Raw genomic sequence first — 8,995 nt, forward strand, 5'->3', positions numbered from 1 at the left:
GGTTGTTTTATTTTTGCAATATAATTGATCACCATGGAATTGCATACCCAGGTAGGTACAGCTTAATTACAGGTCCATGGGTAAGGCGTAAGAATCATTTTCATGGTTTTTAGTACGGCATAATACAAATTTTGGATCATTTGTTAAATCCAAGATGGCCGCGCACTATTATGATTTCATCTACAGTATTGATCATTTAATAACTCAAATTGGCTGCGCAAAATGATCATCGCAACAATTTTTATATTGTTTGTTTTCCAAAGTTCCCGGGGGTTTGAGATCCAATTCATATTTATTAATATTGATATAGGAGATATTAGCAAAATAGATGTTGAAATTACCAAATGCCGACGGAGAAACAAACTTCCGTTTGAAACCTGTGCCCCAGTGCCATTCTTAATTTTATTACAAATCCGTGCCTTCTTTTGTTTAGCGTCAATCTTTAGAGGTTGCTTAAATAGTTGGACACTGTTTAATAAAACACGTGTCTAAGCCATGTTAAAATTTGTATTTTTTGTAATAACACCGAGAATGTTAACATTGTAAGTAGGACACAAAAGTAGCACTTTTAGATGTCCTGAAACAACATCCACTGCTGAACGTAGGCTTCTCCCAGAGACCTCCACAACGATTGAACTTGAGTAAATTAAACCCAATGATTCCGCGCTTCCTTTAACAGGTCATCAGTCAGTTAGATCAAGTGGCTTGCCCATTGCTACATCAACTTACAAAGACTTCGCGCTATATCGGAACTCCTTAGCTCATTAATTTGTATTTTAAGATGTTTTGAAGAATACAGATAACATAAACAAAAAATTATTGATGGAAAGCGATTTCAGTAAAAAAAGGCGGCAATGGATTTTTCTTTCATATAAAAACTTTGATCCCAAAGGATAACGGTGCTTGCTTGCGTGTGACTTTGGCCTTCAGTAATAGATCAACAGTGAGGGAGCACGTTTCGGTGACATCACTGGCTAATAAACAAAAAAGCGCGTACACTTTCCCAAAAGCCGGCAACGTTCCTGTGATTCCTCTGGTGTTGCAAGTGAAGGTGGGCGGCGGTGATCACTTAACACCAGGTGACCCTAAAGCTCGTTTACCATGCTTTTCTGTAAAAAAAAAACATTAATTGAAGTGTTTTGGCACGTGAAGATACTAGCCCAAGCGAATTGGATCCTTCGATTGACCTCTGTCGAAGTTGGACTTACCTAAAAGGATTTTGTGTCCTCGGCACTCTTAATAACTCCGAGGGATGGTCTGTACCAGATTGTTTGGCTGGATGAAAATCAATAAAAAATGCGCATGAGACGATTCGTAATGACTCTCGAACACAACTTGTAGACGTAGTTCAGAAGCGATATCTATATTTATTTATTTTCAAAAAACATGTTAAATAAATAGCTGTTACATATAATAATATCTAGGTGTCGTACATGTTTAGCTAATTTATGTATTGGCATTCAAATTATTAATTTAATACAATTTAAAATTTCCATGCAAATATAATCACACAAATCTTAATTAATAAATTAAAGATATAAAATAATTATGTCAAACAGTGACGACCCGCTGTCAGTCCGTCCCTCGCGTGTGTCGTGTCTCCTGCATTTATTTATAAGTCAAAAAAATATAGGTTCCGGATACGTAAAATATTAACCTTCTCCGGAACACGCTGTAACTTATGGAGTAGGGATAGATACTTAGGTATAACCAAAGGAAAACAGAACTACTTTACCTATACTAGAATAATCGCTCCTTTCGGGCGGCCTCGCACGTTTATTTCTTTAATTTACAACGTAGATAATATATGTGCCACAATAGGCATATAATAGCTGAAGTATGATACAAATCGTCTAGTTTCATACTAACGTCAGGAGGTCTATAGACTGAAGACCGTCTACTCGCAAAATCGTCAACGATAAGTACATTCGGAACGATACGCTACGTGGGTAACACTGAAAATGTTAAGAACTGGAGCGTTAGAAACATTTCGAATGAAAACATTTTTGAATTTCAATTTTAGAACTCTGGTAACCTAATGTAGTATATTACATTCATTTGTTTTTGTGAATTGGCGGCAAATCTAAAACTCTTGTTACACGTGAAAATGAACCTAAGGCGAGATAATTTTCGGTCAATGATTTATTATGACTCTCGTTGTGGGCTTCCTTACTGTTTATCGGGTTTATCGTAACCATAGATATTTTGATTTATGTGCAAACCTTGAAAAACTAAATATTATCTGTGCTATGTCGCTGTTCATTGTCAAAAGTCAAAACATAGCAAGCGCAAGGACCATGCCAGACTCTGCCCCACCAATTTACACAAAATCTAAACATTCAAAAATTATCGAATGAATATAATATAACCATTTAAAATTGTATAAATAATACAAAAGTTGCGGATAAGAAAATGTAAAAAAAAGAAACTCAACCTTTCGATTTGACTTCCTATTTCTCACGCGGCCATTTGCATTACTTTCTACGCATAAACGATCAATAAAACGACTTATACTTGGTAGTAAAAAAAATCTTCTTGAATATGTTCTTAAAATAATGTTATTTGTTGACATTAATTATTATATATTGTTAATTATAGTACATCACACATAATTATTCTAATAATATTTATTATGTGTATATTGTATTGCAAATATAACTCGCTTCGCGCATTGTGAAAGGAAACGTCAGAAATGTCAATGCCGTCATAAATCATTTATGATCCAAAGAGTATAATATATTATGATCTTTGTTAGGTAAACACAGACATGTACACTGTGATTTATATTTTGAGATTTGAGTGGCCTTGCCTCAAGTGTTCTGTGCCTTGCATTTAGTTAGAAATCCGGACTTTTTAGTTGATCTCGTAGATTTCGTTTCTTGTAAAGATTGAAAACTTATTTGATATATTATACAGTATGGAACTACTACTAATAACTTATATGAAATAAATGTAGGTACATACTTGTTAGCATATTTGCTGACGATATACCACAAATTAACGAAAGCCGTGCAATGGTTTTGTCAAAAAGTAGACTTTTCATTTTGCACAAATTGTTGTAAAAATACACTACACCCTAGGTATTTATAACTAAACAGCTTCGTGATTTTGTTTTTATAAATTATCAAGGAGTTGAGAGATCATTATTGTGAATAAGGAAGAACTTAACAACAACGATTTATTACTTGTTTGACTTGTTATGTAATTTGAAAGCAGCCTATAAAAAATCGTACCAACTTACCTATTTGCTGCTCAAGAAATCACTCAGATAACAGTGGTTTTGTAAGTTGAACTTACAAAAATAATTTCTTTTCTACAAAATTTACCCATTCATTAATTTATTAATAATTGTTATAGTTTGTAGGCTAGTTTATTTTGTTGGTGTATGTGTAGAAAAGTATCGATAAAATAGAATTGTGGGGTAGGTATGCCATACATCTTACATAATACAGCAAGCAATCTAATTGTTAAAAATCGTACCAACTTGCCCGTTTGATACTCAGGATTTTTTATGGAGAAATGAGCATTGCTAGACCTTTAGAAATTTGTACATACTTTTTTTGACATTTGTCCACGATACACCGCACAAGGACCTTCATTCCACAGCCTGCTAGGTTGTACGTGGGAGAAAGTTCTTTGAAAAGCGTACTGTAAAGTAATACCAGACACCCCGATGGTGGGGATGACATCCTAATTTGTGGCGTGTCGTGCGATGATGGAAACCAGCGGCTTCTTCCGAACTCTGCCCTTTATAAATGCGGTAGAAGACATAATTGAGCGGCGTTTCATCTCTCTCACTCGCCCACATCGAAAAGGTCTTGTTTGATCGTACAAAAATATTTTTTTATCTAATAAATAATTTGTTAAAATTATTAAGATATTTGAAAAACACAAAAAAGTAGCTATGTTTAGGTATTAGGTGATGGTTGCTAAATAAGTATGAAAAAGTGTCGATAAACTATAATTGTGAGGAATTCCCTATTAAGGAATTATTTTTTCGTTATTTTAAGTGAGCACCACTTTAGTTTATCGCGAGTCTTCTGGGCAAATAGGCTAATTTGCATTTTGCAGTGATTTCATACTTTTTGCGCGATTGCCTCAAACGATTGACTATGAAAAACTAATTGTACTTATTAATTGAAGTTCTAGCTAACTAGCGTAGTAAGTAAAAAGTAATTGTATTTGATAATTTAATTTTTAGCTAGTAAAATTAATAAATGCAATTAGTGAAATAGACACTTATTAACTAGATACTTGACTTTGTGTATGTGTAAATTGTGTTTTTAAGTTAGTTGTTATTATTATTTCTGTGAATTTGACATTTATTTTTATGAACAACATTGTACGGTGATGTAACATGTGTATTCATCAAGAATGTGGTGGACATTTAGAAAATTTACGTTTCCATTATTATTCTAATGCACAATATTCAATTTAAAGTTCAGTTCAGATAGGTATCCCGTAATATAATAGTGTTCGTATAAATGAATATAGTGAATTTAAATTACGTCGCAAATTATCAAACGAATCAAAGGTAAAGCCGACAACTTGCTGCCTTCGCAGATCGTTCCGGGGTCAAGGTAAGTTGTCTATATAGACTGTTAAATTTTACTACATTTATTTAAATATTTATTTTGTTTGATAATTTCACTTTTTCAACTTAAACTTTTTAACCAAATAATTAATTTTGCGATAGTTCTGCGGACTAGTATTACTTATATGTTTATTTATTTCATAGCTATGCAATCCATACTGTATGTTGTTCTATTATTATATTCCATCTAATTAGTAATAACATCCAGATAAGGATACGGACTAGACTCTAAAAGTCCGTATTAATCCAGACGATCATTTTGAAACTCAACTTAGATTTTTATAAGGAACTTTTAAAGTCTCAAGAAATGACTCTTAAATCACAATAAAAGCACAACTACTACGATAATTGCAACGACAGCCTAGATGGTGTCGTTGAGATTGTCGTAAAAGTGACGTTTGATTATTTCTCAAATTCGAGACTGACATTCTACTATATAATTTAATATAGAGCTATAGATATAAATAAAATTGGAGTGTCTGTTTGTAATATTGAAATAACCGTTTTTACTACGTGTATATGAATATATATACGGTACATACACCAAAATAACATTTTTAAAGTGAAACTTTTATTACATCATCTCAAACTTTTTCGTCTGTGTGTTGCATGTCGCGTGACTATCGGGCGGCGCCTATAGTATAGACTATTACTCATTTCATTGGAGACAATACTAAGTCTTTTATTATTTCTCATTATCATTCCAATTTCCAAGTATAAAATTAAGATTGATAAGGCGATTTTTATACCCTTAATGGAATATTATTCCAAAAATTACCGTGGTTTCACAAAATCACACAATCATTTTTACAATTTTTGGTCTGTCAGTCTATCTGTCTGTGTGTGACTGGACCGATTTTGACGGGACTTTTATTGGTAGGTAGCTAATGTAATATGGAGTAACTTAGGCTACGTTTATTTAAAAAAATAAAGTAATATAATATGTTGGGAACGGGAGCGAAAACCGGAACTGGAATACTTCATCTTCAATTACAAACTTGCTTTTTATTTTTAAAAACCCTTTATCTACGCGGATGAAGTCGCGGACATCAGCTAGTGTCGAATAATTTCATTCTGGTTATAATTTCCTGACGTGCCAAAAGAAGTATAACTTCAAAAATAAAAGCATACTTATTTTATTCACAGATTGGTAGTTACATGTTACGTCATGTAAAAAAGATGGATACAACCTGAAAATTATCTATGTGTATTATCACAACTACTGAAATAAAAAGCACAAAAGCATTAGATAACATATCTATATTTGTAGAGCAAGCCCCCACACATTTACAATACAGTACATGTACTTATTTTCCCACCGAACAGTGCATGTGGCGTCCGTCGCTGTATCCCAATAGTAAGCGACCGCAGTGTGCAAACCTGAACCATTCTTCTGAGTTATCGTAATTCTCACTGGAATTAAATAAGTAACATAATTCAGTAGAACCTAAGTGTTTTCTTATAATAAATCACCAGCAGACTTAAAGACTTATTAGTAATAAACCCGAACATTCCAGAGGTCCAAAATCAAGTTAAATACGTAAATATGATACATGATGGGTGATGAATGATGAGTATGTATAATTGTGTAGAAATAGGCTTCTACAAAGTTTTAATTTTTCAATCCTACAGCTAGTTACACTTATCGGCAATATACTATTTATTTTTAAAAAATAGGTAAGTATTAAATGTAAAACAATATGTTATCAAACTGCCGATATTAATGCTATATTTGTGCTGCAGAAGTGGGCTATTCGCGCTATTTATAATCTAGGTCCTAAAGAATCAAATTTAAAGAAATAAACATTTTATCTGTGCTATGTCGCTGATGTCGCAAAAGTCAATACATAGCTTAAGCGCAAAGGACCATGCCAGACTCTGCCCCACCAATTAACATCATTTACACACAATTTAAATATTCAAAAATTATGTACTGAATATAATATGACCATTTATAATTATATAAATAATACAAAACTTGCGGATAAGCAAATGTAAAAAAAAAACTCAACTCTTCTATTCGACTTCATATTTCTCAGGCGGCCATTTGCATTACTTTCTACGCATAAACGATCAATAAAACGACTTATACTTGGTAGTAAAATAATCCTGTTGAATATGTTACTACAATAATGGTATTTGTTGAAATTAATTATTATATATTGTTAATTATAGTAAATCATACATTATTATTTTAATAGTAACTATTATGTATGTATATTGTATTGCAAATAAAACTTCGCTTCAATTCATTTTTTTTGATATGGTGTGTGGCTGCATCACTTGGGCGCAAATTATTTCGCCAATGTCTAGTGTAATTGAAGAGACACGTTATGAATGGAATTTTTTTATAAATTTTAAATCTTTTTTAATTTGGATAATTTATAAGTGGCATGTTTTTTTGAGTATTGCGTTATTTTATATGGTTAGTTTGCCAATATCAACGCCATCATTTATGATCCAAAGAGTATATTATTATCTTTGGTTGGTACATTGTGATTTATATTTTGAATGTAACTGAGGCATCCCAGGAGGAATGCTGGAGGATACATGAATGGGTAGTATCCAAAGGTATGTTTGTACACAAGCCTGAGAAATGTTTTTTGACCTTTTCAAGCAACCTGTATGATGGAATAATGGGAATAATAATAATAACTATGTCAAATGACTGCACGTTTCATACTAAACAAAATTTCAGTTTTTACTTAGGCAGTCCTGCCTCTTATTACGTGGTATTTACATCTCTTTGGTGCAAGGGTTCTAAAGCATTACAGACCGAATGACATAAGCGCGATATTATCAAAATTATATATAAATTCTTCTGTACATGTACATAAGTATATATAGATAAGAACAAATATTATTTTAATTACCAATATATTTAAAAGGCTTATTGAGTTTATTTAGCCTCTGCAAGGTCTTCTCTGTTATAACTGTGATCCATTGCGGTGTGCGAGAATGACTGTAGATATTGCCTCCTAAACACATTTCAATATTGTCTCTTACTAACTTCTGTACTTCTTCGACGTTGAATACTAAGTCCTGTTAAATGATAGTTATTTTAATGTATAGCCTATAATACCATAATTAGCAATGTAGGCCCGATCATTTCATTTAAATTTAGTTTTGTGCACTGTTTCAAGATAGTTTAGAAATTCATACGTCCGACTACCGATGCCCCACCACTTTAAGAAAATACCATGTTCGTAGACCTACACTGCAATCATATCACAACATTGATGACTGCGAACCCAGAGGGCCGTTATATGCTGAATGGGCATGTATCCAAAATTGGTCTAATCCAACCTGCGCAGATTCTTCTGTGAAATCACTGAATACCCTATACATATACTACTGAAGTGTTAGGCCATTACTAAGGTTAGAGTGGTCGCCTTAAAATGCCTTTAGATAGTAGAGGACACCGACGAACCCTCTCTGGGGATTCTACGCCTATTAAAAGTGTTTAAGTCTCGAGGATGTTATTTAAACTCCGGCAATGCAAGCTTGCTTGGTCCCTTATATTAATCAGGCTATTAAGCCTCAATTGAAACAAATTTGAAGGTATGCAGCAGAGGACATAATTAGGGAATTAAATGCTGCGACCCAGATGCTTCTATAATAAGACTACTACTACTACTAATAATAACTAACTACTAAGATAAGACAGAAATGCTTGTGAAGAATAATTGAAAATGAGAGTTGGAGGATATAAATTAACTGTCAGATGCAATGCAGATAAAATAAAGAGTTGGTTGAGGGCAGCTTTTTTTATTTCGCAGTTTAATTCGGTCGGTTCATCTTGTTGGAGAACGACTTTAAATCAAAAAGAATTACAGCTTCACGGCAGAAAAATTCGCCGCTGTGTTACTCAACTAGCTGGTATCAATAATGGTATATAACGATGATGTATCTTAAACGTGAAAAGGATTATTAAATTTTCTAAATAACACTAGTTACTTACTTCTTCATCATCATCTTGAGCCATGATTTATCGCTACCAAATAAATATTAAAGATCAACCAATATTTGGCTATTTTTAATTACGAGTAACTATAGCAACCAAAGCAACCTCATAGAAGTTATCATAGTGACCCTAGAATATTGAGACAGTATTTTTTTTTAATCTACTAAATATTTTATTTAATCTACTAAATAAGTCAAAATATTTTTTTTATATTATTATTTTGACAAGGATGTAAATAGGTAAGTATTTGGAAATATCACAGATATCTGAAGAGCTGTAATCATAATGCTTTTCTTTATATAACTGAAGTAGTAGTTTATGTTTGTTCATGCCCCGACGCATCGACTTCCAATGCTCAGTTTATTTATTTGTAAGTATGAAGGTTTTCCTTTAATACCGGCCATTAAATGAATGTTTTGGAAAATATTTACAAGGCC

This window comes from Leptidea sinapis, chromosome 2, assembly GCF_905404315.1.
Source record: "Leptidea sinapis chromosome 2, ilLepSina1.1, whole genome shotgun sequence".
In the NCBI taxonomy this organism is placed as follows: Eukaryota; Metazoa; Arthropoda; class Insecta; order Lepidoptera; family Pieridae; genus Leptidea; species Leptidea sinapis.